Source organism: Nilaparvata lugens, chromosome 2 (assembly GCF_014356525.2).
Source record: "Nilaparvata lugens isolate BPH chromosome 2, ASM1435652v1, whole genome shotgun sequence".
Lineage (NCBI taxonomy): Eukaryota > Metazoa > Arthropoda > Insecta > Hemiptera > Delphacidae > Nilaparvata > Nilaparvata lugens.
Window position 1 is genome coordinate 25,889,067 of NC_052505.1, and position 14,469 is coordinate 25,903,535.

General features: G+C 33.6%; 1 protein-coding gene across 1 annotated transcript in view; it reads right to left on the reverse strand.

Moving 5' to 3' along the window:
- The window catches only part of LOC111046362 (phospholipase B1, membrane-associated), a 72,261-nt gene extending 58,220 nt beyond the window's left edge, over window positions 1–14,041 (reverse strand). The window contains exon 1 of the mRNA XM_039420896.1: window positions 13,969–14,041. The gene's annotated coding sequence lies outside the window, so the exon portion shown is untranslated. The remainder of the gene's footprint in view (window positions 1–13,968) is intronic.
- Window positions 14,042–14,469: the final 428 nt, after the last annotated feature.

Sequence of the window (14,469 nt, forward strand, 5' to 3'; positions counted from 1 at the left end):
TGTCGTCCCGGAATGTGAGTGTGAGCGCTGTTATCAGGTCTGGCTGCAACTGTCTACAACGTTAATGGAAAGATACATTTTCAAGATGTTCAATGTTTTTGAACGGGTAGTATTATAGTCCACTAGACAGCTGATTTATGATGAATAATTCTATAGTTTGATTTTTACGATAATATTGGCGTATGAAGGAGGCTCCTTTTTCCTTTTATATCACCCTTGAAATGCAAAATTTCCAAAAACCTTGTATATACGTCGACGAGCAATTTAAAAAGGAATATACCTGTCAAATTTCATGAAAATCTATTACCGCGTTTCGCCGTAAATGCGCGACATAAAAACATATAAACGTTTAAACATTCAAACATTTAAACATTAAGAGAAATGCCAAACCGTCGACTTGAACCTTAGACCTCACTTCGCTCGATCAAATACTACCCGTTTAAAAACATCGAACATCTTGAAAATGTATCTTTCCATCAACATTGTAGACTGTTGCAGCCAGACCTGATAACAGCGCTCTCACTCACATTCCGGGACGACACGTCACGGTACGATAGGATAGAAAGCTCTATGTTTATTTAGGATTTTTTTTAGACATTTTAAATTGATAAATCATTTATTCATTTTCGAGAAAACATAACAACAGGTCAATGTAACTTACTGAGCGCGAGGTCTACTGTTCACAGAACTACTAGTAAGATAGAATTACCACTTGTTAAAAAGTATACAAATTTATCTTGTTTGGTTAATATTCAAGTAAATTTAAAATGCTATCTATTACCTACAGGTAGTTTTGGGCTAATCACATGCAAGATCAACATAGGCTACGGTCCGATTGTAAGCATAAATTACGGACTTGAATTATGCAAAAAGTCCTTATTCAATGCTTCTATTCAATTTATTAATTCCGAGTAATAATGGATGAATCATGAAATTGAATGCTTTGGATAATTTTACAAAATTATAATGCAATGATAATTCTCAATATTATGAATCCTGATTATTCAGAAACTGTAAATATTACAAAACCTATCTGGCTATAAAATTTATAAAATAGCCTAATAAGCTTCAAATTTGATAAAAAGCTTTCAACTTTTCTATAGTTCTGTAACTTTGAACAAAACTGAAGTCCCATTAAGTTTTTAATTCCCAGTGAATGTGATGTGGTAGATATTCATCTATGAATACTATTTGTTTTATTTATTAATAGAGTTGATCAGATCCTTCAGGTGTATTTAGATCCTCACACGGTTATCAAGAGAAAAAAATTTAATCACAATGAAGTTCATTTCCAGATGTTGCAAGTATCTTCCTGAAATCAAAATAATGCATTCTGGAATCTTTTGAATTGATGAAAGACTGTTTGAGACAGTTTTGTCTATAAGGAAGTTGGCGTTTGCCACCGCTTGTTTCCTTGTCACGGTGATGTGACTCAGCAATGACATTAATTCACACATTACAGTCAAAGATTACCCAGGACTGACTTTTGAGGTTTGTGACTGATCGTAATAATAAGAAATCTCAAAGTTTCTTCTATCATGCAATCAATCATACTTTACGGGATGTTACAGGTCTGCCCTACATTCCATACAGTGCTGCAATTCGTTACATAAAACCAAACCTTGAGATTACAATGTTTCTGATTCGTTTTTTTTTCAATTTTTGAAGATAGTACACACATTCCTGTGCTCATTTCTCATTGAAGACTACTCATAGTGAGAAATTACTAGAACGTGAAAATGTATATTATATACGCTGCTGCTCGAATGCTATGCGTAGGAGAGAAGGAGAGACCTCAGTGGCAGCTTGTAATTGCAATTCGTATCTTGCGTTCATCTATCATTGTAGAAAACTCAAATTATTCTCAATTTATGGGATCTGATGGAATGAAATTTTGAATGGATGTGAAAAATCTTGAAAAGCGTGGCAGGCACTTGAATACGTATGATTCATTTAAGATGTGCTGCTCTCAATTTTGATAATTGTGATCCAGAATTACTGCTACAGTGGGATCCAAGTTATAATGACAGTACATGATGAACAAAGCATTCGACAAAACAGATAATGCAATCCTTTTCTAGCTCCACATAATAGTTTTGCAACAATGTAGAAATATGATCAATTAACAAAATATTTAATCTCAATTATTGTGAGAATTTAATCATTGAAAAATATATTCCCTTGACAAATAAAATATAATTCATCATCTCAAACAAGAATGAACAGTTAATATCACATCCGATAACGGTATCGGCTGTCCTTTATAAAAGGCACTGACAAGGCAGAGAATTGGCAACGCTGTTCTCCTATCTTTCTCCACTGCCATTATTACGTTGACCTCACTATCGATGCCTTGTAATGACTTTGTCTTAAAAATGAGTGTCCCACCTCCTTATCTTCTCTCATCTTCCATTATCTTCCACTCCATCCTCCTCTCTTGTCTTCTTTTCTCTATTTTCTTCATTTGCTATTCTCTAGTCTCTTTTCCATTACTCTCATCCCAACTCTCTTCATTTCGCCCGTTGCTTTTTCCCTCTTGTTTCTATTTCATTTCTTCACAGCCTCTTACCGACTTTCCATTATTTTCTTCCCTATCCCTCATTTTTATTCTATAATAATATTCAACAAATTCCTCAACATAGTTATGGCCGTATAAATGAACAATAATTAAATGGTTGAGAATTCCAACATGTAAATACATTTTTATTGCCGAAAATTATAATATCACGGAAAATTATCACAATCACAATACATTTTTGGTTACTTGAAAATCTTAAGACAATCTTTCAATGAGTTTCAAAAAAGAATACAAAGATGAATGAAAACCCCTTTCATCAAAGTTATACTATTCGATGATTCAACAAACTGATTAGATGTTGTTATTGGTTGATAAGCAACGTTTGAATGAGCAATCTCTCCTCAAACTTAAAAATCTGGTGTGGTACACTCACACAATTTTCCTTGCTCATTGAACTGTAAGCCCCATTCTTGAACGAGAATAAATTAAGGGAATAACATAATGACGATTGTCGGCAACATATTTGAAACTACGATCAGACTTCTGTATATGTGTATAAATATATCATTGTTTTCAGAGTACTTTTTCCTTCCTGTAAATTGTGAAATTCGATGATTTTTTCAAAATTGGTCAAAATAGCTGTTCTACAGATGAAATATCTCGACTATGTGTTCTTTTTATGAACTGCTCTAGCTACATACCTCATGCACGAGAAGGAGGTTACAAAGTCCATTTCTCAAGGATGGGGTGGACCCCAATTAGTTTCCCAGAAAGGAGACTCATGCCAGTGGATAGAGCTGATAAACAACTAACTATACAGGGTATAGATTAGAAAAAAATCGGTGAAGTCATTTTTGAGAAAATCATGAAAAACATGGATTTTTAGTGATTATCCGCAATTTTTATCAAGAATATTACGGAGCTCCTGCAATTTTCCCAGAAATGAGACTCATGTCAGTTGATAGGGCTTATAAATATACATGGTATTAATTTGAAGAAAATCGTTGGAGCCGTTTTTGAGAAAACCGTGAAAATCATGGGCTTTTAGTAGTTATCCGCCATTTTGGATTGAATTTTATTGAATTTCTTATTGTCGGATCCCCATGGTATAAGGACCGTAAGTTTAAAATTTCAAGTGAATCGGTTGATTAGGAATGGAGTTATGGTGTTAACAGACATACACACATTCGATACACACACATACATACACTCATACACACACACACAAACATACACACATACTCACATACACACACCCAGACCAACATCCAAAAATCATGTTTTTGGACTCAGGGGACCTTGAAACGTATAGAAAACTTGAAATTAGGATACCTTAATTTTTTTTGGAAAGCAATACTTTCCTTACCTATGGTAATAGGGCAAGGAAAGTAATAAAAAATGGCAATGACATCAGCTGATTACTGTACATCTGATTGGCAGTAGCGCTGTCATCACTACTTGGCGTATCATAACGGGATACTTTACATGAGTTTTATCGAGTTAATCACTTTGTATTACGAGTAGCCTCATCGTAAACTCGCTTTCAATCAATAGCCAAATATGGAGATGCAGGCGGAATAATACTTGCACACTAACACTCGCAAACAATGTGTTAAGCTGATAATAATACTGTCATGTGATTCGCATGCTTATGAGATTTATTTAACGGGTGATCATTGTTGCATAATGCATTAATTTTTACTTACTGTTATAACTGTAGCCTATTATGTTTGTCATGACTTGACATAACTTAACTTCGTCGAAATCATTGTGAATATTGAATTGCAGAAAGTGGGAGAATACACTATCAGTATTCTAATTTTAAGGACCGTATACATATACTCTATTCTATATTAAAATATAAGTTTCAAATTTATTTTACTCGAAACTTCCAGCCATAACTGCAATCGTCCAGCAAATCCAAACTTGGTTACTTAGTAACAATGAGTGAACTTGAAAATTTAGTAACAAAATACTTCAGATTGGTTCTATCTATTGGTCGCTATACAACCGAATCGTACTTGTATAAGCTCTTTCTCAAGTTATTTATAGATTAATTTTATTCACATTATATATACATATAGCTCTGAACGTATCTGGAAAGCTGTAATACATTTATATTGCTTTTCATGTACTTGACATAGTTAACTCTATAGTTAAGTTAACAAATTTGTTTATCTCAAATTATAATATTGATATGGCCCCAAGCTATGTTATGAAAAACTAAAACTACTATGAATTATGCAGCTGTATCAACGAATAAATAACAATATTTAATAAAAACTTCGACATATACTAATGTGTAAGCAAGAAATTTCTAACATTCCAGATCATCGCTACATTTCAAATTCTATTAATAGCTCCTCAAACCGCACGAAGCAAAACCGTATCTGAGAAGTGCATTTTTCGCAAGTTCCTCGTTGAAGAAAATAGAAAACAATGCTCCTACAATAAAATACATCAGATAGATAATATGAATAAAAAAATCTCCATCCTCAAATTGGGATGAACTATTCATTCATTTGTGAAGTTTGGCCACAAGTGCACGAATTATTGTGAATCTTCGTCAATAGGAATGGGATCGTCCTACATTTGTCCCGAAACACGTGCATCAAGCAAAGTTACCATCGGTGAATGGTTGAAATCTGCCAAATCGTCATGGCAACAGTAACGACGAGGACCTGATTTGAATGGAATTCTGTGAATAAATCGGAAATCCTATCAAGAAGGACGAGCATTTTCATGTTTGCACCAACCGCGCAAAAAAAGATCTGTCGATGTTATCATTGAGGAGGTATTTCTATTGATCAGATGTGAGAGTTCCAAGAAACTTTCTTGACTCCAGATTGATCTCTTCTGCATTTCTTATGGGTTGCGAAGACTTTTTAGGTTTGCTTCTGGAGTTATGTATAGATTTCCATAATTCAGTAAAGTTATCTTAAACTTTCATTTTTGTAAGGATGGTGAACTGACACTGGTAGATGTTCGCAGCAACCACCCCTGTATTCTTAATCATTTTTTATCTACAGACGATGCTAAAATTATGCAAATGAGACTTGTGCGTGGGTAATTATATACAGGATTCAAATAGATTCATAGCTTTGAATGAGTCACGGATAACTGAGTGATGATCAGTTAGACGAAGTGTTCTCAAGCAGTTACGCTTCAAAAATCAGGAGCGTTGAGAGTACGACACATCCAACTTTAGTGATGAGATAACGCGCCAATCACGAGGTCAATACTTCGTCAACTGAGAAGTGATCAGGTGAGTATAGAAGCTAGGAAGTTACCATCAAATCCTTCCTCTTCAGCCAAAAATCTGTCCAATTGCTAGAGAGCAAGTGAAATTTCCAAGTTCTTTATAGATCACCAACTTTGAAAGTAATTTATGAGGCCTTATTCTGTTTCAGGAATTACATATAAACTGATTATTGTTTTCAAATGGGAAACTCTACTACCAAACAACACAGAGAAGAAGATCTTCTACTTTGTGCAAATATTCACATTTCCGGCTCTTCAACAATTATTCAAGTGTTTGACTGAACGGAGCATCGCAGTGTTTGTTATATTGTATTGCATGTCTGTTAATTATTGTTTGGAGTGTCCTATATGAGAGAATTACATCGCTTCCCCGTGATTATTCTTTTATCAAGGTAACGATCAATAATATTGATCTATCAACACTTCAATCTATATATTTTAATCATTGAAACTTCTCTCCGATTATGTCTTCATTTTGCGGTTTGAACATGATGAAACATCTTCCAATTTGTAATTTTTCAATATACTCATTTCTAAAATTTTTCTCAAAACGTGTTATTTCAAATCAAAGTTCAAACTTCCAATAACACAATGACATAATCGAGTTGACTGTTATACTACAAAAACATTCCCTACCTCTATAATAATTTTCAAAATTTTATCACTGATTCAAAGGCTCTTTCAAATAGAGCTTGTTGATAGCATTGATAGTATTCAACAATTCAAAGTAGAAATATCATTAAATCAATCCGATTGGAAGGTTTGAATGGGAATAATAAAGGCATGATGGCTAACACACGATAATGTCGGAAAAACTTGTTTCTAGAAATGTCGCTAGAATAGATAATGCCAATGTCGTCGAAACTTACCTTGGAAAATGTATTATTACTTGATATCAGATCATTAGTTTGAAAAAGCTACAAAACACTGACGAAGCAATTTCTTTATTCCATCTTTGAGGAAGCAACTAATCAACTTCAAGCTTCCGACAATATTATTCTCTTCACAAAGCAGAATTGTACTATTTCCAATAATTGAGCAAAGGTCTCATCCTTTGACCTATGAAGTACAATCAATTAATCTCTCCAAAGTTTTTCTGGAAGGAATTTTCAATTATAACACAGTTATTGAGTTTTGAAGTGCGACTTATTTTCCAACCCTCCACTGGAACCCTCTTTAGTATGACCACCCACATCCCTGCATTTCAATTCTTCGTTTGTTCATCGATTACTAACTTGACCTCCGCGTAGGTCCATTTCCATTCAATCAACTCCATCGCTTTGTTTTTATCTCTTCAATTTCATCCTATGTGATTCTTGGCATCCATTCATTTTCTTTCAATATTGAGATTTAACAATTGTTTGACCTTAACTAAATTTCATCTATCTGAACAGTTTGAACTAGAATTTAATTTTAAAATTGATTGAATCCATATAAAGTCTCATTCGTTATAATTTGGTTCATTTTCAGTTAAAGACACCAGCTGTCTAAACAGTTTCAACTAAAACTGAATTTTAAACTGGATTGAATCCATATAAAGTCTCATTCTTTGTAATTTGATTCATTTTCAGTTGAAGACACCAGCTAAAGCTTTGACTGTGGAAACGGACCTCAGAGTTCATAATCATTTTGAAATTCTCGTATACTGTCGTATATTAATATTATTTTGAACATTCTTCATTATTCCAGTCCTTGAATCTTTTGCTCCATTCCCATTATATTCAGGAAGGAGTATATGAAAATAAGTATCTATTCTTTTCAATTTATTTAAGCAATTACTGGTGTTAAGGTACATGAAACTTCAGTTTTTGGTATTCATTTTTCTTGCTCACTATTTAATAGACCTGATCAGAATGTACTGATGTTTCTCGAACATTTACTGGAAAGTCGTGCATGGAATTCTCCTTTCACTGATTTTTCAAAGTAAAATCTAAAGTCTTTATAAGTTTGTTCGAACCAGATCGACATAATGAAGAGTAATATACACTACTCAATCACCATGGCAGCCTTCATTTTATTCCCAATATAATTCAAATTCAAATTCCAATTTATCCATCAAAGAGACATATTCACAAAATAATAATGTAACAATAATATACATGAAGAATATACTCCCTGCGTGGATGAATTGTCCGTGGGCAGGGTGGAGTCCAACTAAATCAGACAGTTAAAATAGACTGGTTTGAATTAAGGAAAATATGATACTTGAACATAGTTTGGAATTGAAAGTAAATCAATTATGAAAAAATGTATAACTTATGATTGCAGTATAAACATACAAATAATAATAATTTTCAACTCAACTGCGCTTAAGGGTTTCTTTCACTCGGCAGTCATAACTTTATTATTTTAATATTGTGTGGGGGGAAAAAATTAAAAACATAATAGTATGGATGAATATGTGAAATGATATGCTGGCATTTTCAAAGGAAATATTCATCTATAAGGCGAATTTAGGAGAGCCTCCGATTAATTCGTCCATTAATTTAGGAGAGCCTCCGATTAATTCGTCCATTAATTATTTCTCCATTTGTTTCTCTAATCATCTCGTCAATTATTCTCCTCCAATTGAATTATTATTGTTAACCCATCAATAAATTCCGTGAAGCTTCTCATTTAATTCTTTATCTTATTAACATTTCCATATTATCCGGCGATCTCCGCGATAATTCATTCATTGCTTTTTTCCAATCCTGCTTCTCTTTCCTTACTCCTCCATTCTCATAGATTCACCAATTTCTTCACCTAAATCCTACATCTCGTCTCATTATCATCCTCAATAATTCTTCTATTTGTCTATTCCAATCCTCCATATGTTTCTCCACTAAATTCCTGAATACCCATTTTTTTGTTGATTCATTAATTATTATTACTCTCTTCGTCAATACTACGTGATAACTTCTTTTTATTCCTTTATTCTGACATTCTAACATTCTCATTGACGATTGAAACATCGATATTTTCTAACTATCCATTCATCCAATCTACCATCTACCCAGACAGTGATTCATTCATCGACTCTTCAACCCCCGCGGAGTTTTCGACCGCGAAAAACGAATAAAAACATCATGTTTCCAATCGATGCCGTTTTTTAAGACAAGCATGAAAATGCACAGCTGAACTTTGAATCAAACGGCTCTGACTCTGGCTCTGGTCCCTACCGAATATTGATGTGATGTAATCAGGGATAGTTGTGTAGTTCACAAAAGACTTTCTACGTCATGTCGGATGGGTGTGTGTGTGGGTGTGAGTGCGTGCGTTAGTCTCAATCTGGCAGCAAGTTTTCGATCACAGCTTTCTTCCACGTAACAATGCTGTACCTAGTTCCTTTTCCTTAAATTTGAGAACCTATCTTCGATCTTGACTACGGCACAAAGTATCAACTTTGCTCTCCTGAGGGATCTACATCCTATTCCTTCTAGTATCTGCTCCATCGGTTATTCACTTCAAAATTCTATTAGTGTCAGTTTCTCTGAGTTCATACCCTTGAAGTATTTTTATTTGTAAAAGTCCATCAGAACGTTCCATCGGATGAAGTCAACTTCCATGGAGATTTCTCACAGATATTAGCATTGAGAATTGTATTTTTAATGTAATAACTGATTTCATGGTTTATTAGGAATGATTATCTTAATTACTTCCTGACGATGGAGGCTTGTCGAGTTACAAACCAGAATAGTTCAAGTTCAGAACAGATGCAGTTAAATTAATATTTATTAAATAAATCATGTTGAGAAAGGGAGGAATTTATTCCAGGTTCATTTCGAATAACAAATGTTATCATATTCGTTGATTTCCATTCACATATATAATTTTTTCAACTAATTAACATTTCAACAGCTATTTTGGCTTCCTGTGCAATAAGAATCACTTTTATAATATACTATTTATATATACTACAACTTATTATATTTCTGACCATTATAATATAATGGGTTTCCATTGGATCTCTTCAATCTTATCAAATGTATTATTCCAATACTATGTTTAATCTTTCAAGTTGTGAAAACCCAATAATAAATCAATTTCATATAAGAGATCACAAAAATTGATTCAAATTCAAATATATTGAATCAATTGAATGGCATTGTCATCAACTATGTATATTTTCCGTCAACTATATTTTGGGTCACTTCGAACTAGAACATAATTTCATGAAAGATTAGCTTACTCTTCATTAAATATATATAAATGCATTATTACGAACACCATGATATGTTTGTGTGTATAGAATGTCAATAATATGTACTGATCAATAATTAATCTGTGATGCAAAAATCTATATTTCACGGATATCAAGGTACCCTAGTAAATTTAACAGCAGGTTTGATCAACTGAGAAAACAATTCGTGTTTCCCGATAAAATAGCAGCATGGGAAGCTTGTTAACTCATTAATTATTCCCAAGTCGAACACAATTAGTTGAATGTCATCATTAAGTTCACAGATTCATCTCACTCAATTTCTAACATTTCCGTAATAATAGTTTGTTCAATCAGCTATTCAAGGCTGTAGATACAGTTATAGCTGAGATGTCTTGGAGACACTATAGATGTGAGGAGATGATGGAGTGGTATTTTACTTGATATTGTTATAGATATATATAATGTTTCACATAGATAACATAGATACAGTAATAGTTGTAATGTCTAGAGACACTATAGATAAGAGAAGATTGAAGATTGGTATTTTACTTGAGAAAATCTCGTTTCCCACATCGTGAGCGGAGAAGCGCCTTAAGTCCGATTCACTTTATAATGTCAGCATTCCCCACATTATAACACCAATAATTTCAATTTGACTGATGCTGACAGTCCGAAGTAAATCTCACTAAAGCAGTCATTATTGTGATAAATTAAGTAGAGAGTTGCCTTGCCGCACTGCAGAAGCCGCCAATGCGAAATTAATAAATTACATTGCCGGTAATTCGTTGTGTTTCAAAAATAAAGCAAATTACACGAATAACTGTAGTTTTGTGGCAGCAGCTAATTTGACAGCAAGGTTTGCAAAGTTGAGGGCAAAATGTTATTTGAAGATGCACAAACAGTAATTGACAATAACGTTTCCGGTGTACTGGTCCTAGAACATCAAATTAAAACCCACATACGTATTTTTTTTCTGCTCCTAGAACTCGAATTAAATTAAATTCTACGTACGTATTTAATTCTTTATTTTGAAAACTGTTCTCTGATGGTATGAAAATATTAACCATTTTGAGATAAGATTCATGATTTTTTCTCATCCGTTAATTTAAACTAGCTTATAATAAGGAGCCATCCAAGTACAATATATTCTGATGATTGGAAGATAAATATTATATGTTGCCTCAAATGTAGACCGTTTCTCTTCAGATTCATTAAGTAGATGAAAAATGGAGTTACGTTTTCACATATTACTATGAATTCAAGTCTGATAATCAGTAACTACACGAAGTTTTCAATAATAATTAATGATAAAATAATAATGAATATGAATATAAAATTCTACTACTGACATCATACTAAAATAGCTTGGTTGTCATCACATTTTTCAGTTTGCAGCCAAAACGCAAAATGGAAGAGGGTTTCAAACCACTGTAACTAGAACTATTTGATTGATTCCCAATCAAGTTCATTGAAGTAGTTCATTGAAGTTCAATTTTTTGAGACGATAACAAAAGTAACTGAAACGCATGTTATTGTCAGTTATAAGTGGAGCAGGTTTTTATTATACCTTTGCATGATGAGCGGTCTTCATTCAGTTCAGAACTGCTCAAATTATGCATTTAATTCAAAAAACTAATATCGTATGTGATCATTCAATTTATTGCAATTCTATGTATGCTCATGATTATGGTTTGGGTAATGGTTTTGATTAGAATATTTTATTGATAATAACACGATATTACTATGAATCTTTGAATTTAGTTATACAGTATATGACTATGGTTATGCTTTTTGTAATCATGGTTATAATCTGCTATGGTTATGGTTGTTATAATCATGATCATTATTGGCCATAATTATGGCAGCCTATATTGTAAACCGAAAAAGCCTTTAGTGGCAAGTAGTGTTGGTAAAAACACCCTCAAATCTTAATATCGAAGTAGATGAATTGATGAAATGGTCGATTGAGAAATAAAGGAAATACATCATTTTGTCATAATTTCAGTTGAAATGCCCAATTGAAACATTACTTCATACCACTCAACTAGACGCAATTATCATCCACTCATTATACATTTAAATGTGAGAAAGTTGATTCTCCACATTTTGAAAATAAGACAAGCGTAAGTTGTCAAGTTTGGTGGAAACTAGTAGGTTGCGGTAACCAGAATATGTTGTGCAATTTGTTTATCTGTATCAACGAATCATAGCATGGAATAGTAAGTTGTTTGGTAATTTCTTCTCAACTCAGATACATAATATAAGTGGAGCAGGCTCTTATTATATACTTTTACATGATGAGCGGCCTATATTAACTTAAGAACTGCTCAAATTATGCATTTAATTCAAAAAATTAATGCTACTGTGTAAGTGCGTAGTACAAGAATTCTCATTCTAAGTTCTCAAATATTCACGGGAATGTTCATAGCATAAAAGATTTTCATTGTCTCTTTAACATGTCGGAATCCTTGCAAAATTTATACTCTCCAGTATGAATATGCCTACTCTTCTGAGGTACTATTCCTTGAATTAGCTTATATCTGACTATACCTTTGGTTCCCTACTGAAAGGCCTATTGATGAGACCAATAAGTCTAAGAAGACTGATCAGACTAATCAAATCTTATTTATCTTGAAAACACCCTAGATTATTTTTATGAATTCCATATCACTTCAGTTGATTGAATATTGCATGCTAATTAATTTTCTGCTTTGATTTGTTGTTTCAGATGTTACATCAGATTCTATTGATCGTTAATCCTATAATCCCACATATCGATCACCACAGCTCCTTCTCAACACTACTGAGGAATTTCAGAGTTAGTGGAGTGGAATATAGCTGAGTAGAACGCCCAAATAATTTTCTTATTCTCTCTTTATATCAGGGAATAGAAATCATAAAGGTTATATTTTTATATTATTATAATCGTATTTCTATATAGGTTTACTCTTCCATATTTACTTTAACATTGTTTTTCATAATATTATATACTACTACCAAGCTCTTTGACCTGGATATGGGTTTAGTCATAATACACTTACCACACTCACAATGACCTACTATCCTCAATGAACGATTATTTTAAAAAGTAGGGCATTCTGTTTTCAGGTTTAGATTTTTTGTGATTCGGGCTATTCACAATATACCCAGCCTGTTATTTATCAATAGGAAACATTCATCTTTCATCCTTCCAATTCCATGATGCACTCTTGAACACCCAATTCTATAATGAAGAACATATCACTCCCAACACCCAATTATATAATGAACAACACATGATCACTCCCCAAAACCCGATTCTATAATGAATTTCTATAAAATGAAATAAAACGAAATGTAGAATGAAATTCCACTTCTATCCATATAGAATGAGATTCTATAATGAATTCCTATAGGAAACAGGGAACATCATCCTTCCACTTATCACAGATGGCATATTCGTATAGAAGTTTCTTTTAATTGTTACATTTAGTTAATTAGTTACAAAGAGTGTCCTTTTTCAGATCGATACATCTTTGTTATTTGCGCCCTAATTCATAATCTACAAAGATATCTCCATTAATCTATATCAATAGAGGTATAATACCCATACCCAATATCATAAACCATTATTATTTCGCAGCAATTGGATCGGGAAAGGACGCAGACAACTCGGAGGAGAAGTGCCTCCTTCACAAGAATCTCCTCTTCAATTAAGGGTTATCCATTATCGATTATCCATGTATTCCAATTAAACCTATGAACAAAACCGATATTGGGGCGAGAGGGTAACCAGGAGTAGATTCATTAAGAAATTGGATCCTCGAAAGTGAACTGTTGTTCATTATAGAATTGGGTTTTGGGGAGTGATCTGTTGTTCATTATATAATTGGGTGTTGGAGTGATATGTTCTTCATTATAGAATTGGGTGTTCAAGAGTGCATCATGGAATTGGGTGGTTGTTGGAAAGTGAACTTAATTTCGAGCTTAATTGAGTTACTGCGAAGTTATTAGAGAAGGCGACTTTGAAGCACCGGTGCAGGAAAGAGTGTATGTAACAAGTTACCTGGGTCAGAGTTATCCAAGCGTCTCCCGTGTATGATAACTGCCTTCACGACACGCACACTAACAACTGAATACTGATACAACTATTGCCTCTCCTCAACACTCGACTCTCCCAGACTCTGGGCTCTATCTCTCTCCCTCCTCACGATTTCTTGGGAGGAGGGATGAAGTCAAGTCCATCCCTGGTGAAGCACCACCTGCTTTGCGAAGCTGAGTTCAGTGAACTATTATTCAATTAGACACCGAACTGGGGTGAGCGAGATGATTGCTCATTGAGATATTATATTGCTCATTGCCGGCAGATATTCGGGCCAGTTGGTGCTGCTCATTCAATAATGTTTTCGAAATTCGTGAGCGGCAATGTTATTCAATTAAGTAGAGTATCCAGAATAAATGTGGATACGTGTAATTGGAGATTGTCCAGGTATATTTTTAGAGAATTATTATCAAATTCGGAGATATTCAAGATATTCAAACCAAATTGGTTGTTCGGAAGTGAGCT